Consider the following 1,777-nt stretch of genomic DNA (forward strand, 5'->3'; position numbering starts at 1 on the left):
GATCAGTTTTTCTCCCAATTTTGTCATTAATAATGGTCTGTTTTCACTCAAACTTTCTGATTATCTTTATTTGTACCTCTAGCATTAAAGTATCTACCTTAGTCCCATTTTTTCTCATCTGAACAGTGTTACCAAGTCCCTTTAAATATGTTATGACTCATCTTTAATTTACTTTACTTGTATCAAAGAGAACTGTTGCTGAGCTAGCGCCGTGAGCATCCCTGGACGGTGTGTGCGCTCTATGGCCCGAATTCACAAAGGAGGTTTGTTGACAAACCTTGGTTTTCGTACGTCATATGACGCGTTTTACGCGGTTTTTTACAAACCTGGTTTGTAAAGAACAAAAGGAGGTTTGGCGAAACAAAAGGAGGTTTGAGCTCAAACCTTGCTTTGTGAATTCGGGCCTATAAGTTTACACTATTATTATTATTATTATTATTATTATTATTATCATTATCAGAAAATATTGATAATAACAAAATAACATAATAACAAAAAATAAGTTTACCTATAAGTTTACACTATTATTATTATTATTATTATTATTATTATTATCATTATCAGAAAATATTGATAATAACAAAAAATACATAATACATAATAATGCACCATCAATCTTGTACACTATTCTGAGGCGTAGAATCCCTTGTATTTTTTGAAGTGGGGTACTGTATATGTATGTGCCATCTATTTGTATTGTCTATTTATACCCTTTTCACATCTATTTTTCTTAACCCCGGACTATCCTTAACCCCATACTATCCTTAACCCCATACTATTTTTTTTGCTGTTCACATCTATTTTCTTAACCCCGGACTATGTGCTTAGCCGGGGTTAAGAAATTTCACGCGATTCACACTACGTTCGCCTTAGCCCCGGACTATTCGATAGCTCATGAATATTAATGCTTTTGCTACCGCGCAAAGCGTTTTCCCTTTATTATTTTACCGATACAAATCAATTACCCATTTTTCATCCAATTCACTTGATAAATTTACCTACGTAAATATGACTGATAATGATAAATGCAATAAAAAAATTATGAGCTACATGTTCTTTCACTATTTTTTTAAATCAATTTTATAATAAAGATTTTTTCATAATGACCTCTGCCTCGTAAAAGACTAAACGTCAATACAGAGAGCATGCATGCGTAACGTGAACTGCATGCATGCGTAACGTGAACTGCATGCATAGCGCGCGATAAATGCAAATTCACGACCACACGACCACGCTGTCTGTGATTGGCTGTTGCTTAGCCCCGCTTCTCCTTAGCCCGGTTCGGATTCACACTACGCAGCTTAGCACCACAATTGCCCGGCTAACCCCGCAATTGCCCGGCTAACCCTGCTATTTTGCAGGGCCAGATAGTCCCGTACTATTTGTGGGGTTAGCCCACTTTGGCAAAACGTAATGTGAACAGAAAGCCGGCTAAAATTACCCCGGGTAATTGGTGGGGCTAAGGAAGGAATTGGTGGGGCTAAGAGCCCCCTTAGCCCCACCTATTTCCCGGGGTTAAGCAATATTTGGTAGATGTGAAAAGGGTATTATACCCTTTTCACATCTATTTTTCTTAACCCCGGACTATCCTTAACCCCATACTATCCTTAACCCCATACTATTTTTTTTGCTGTTCACATCTATTTTCTTAACCCCGGACTATGTGCTTAGCCGGGGTTAAGAAATTTCACGCGATTCACACTACGTTCGCCTTAGCCCCGGACTATTCGATAGCTCATGAATATTAATGCTTTTGCTACCGCGCATGCGCCTTTCG

The sequence above is a fragment of the Strongylocentrotus purpuratus genome, unplaced genomic scaffold (assembly GCF_000002235.5).
Source record: "Strongylocentrotus purpuratus isolate Spur 01 unplaced genomic scaffold, Spur_5.0 spur5_scaffold_13, whole genome shotgun sequence".
Taxonomy (NCBI): Eukaryota; Metazoa; Echinodermata; class Echinoidea; order Camarodonta; family Strongylocentrotidae; genus Strongylocentrotus; species Strongylocentrotus purpuratus.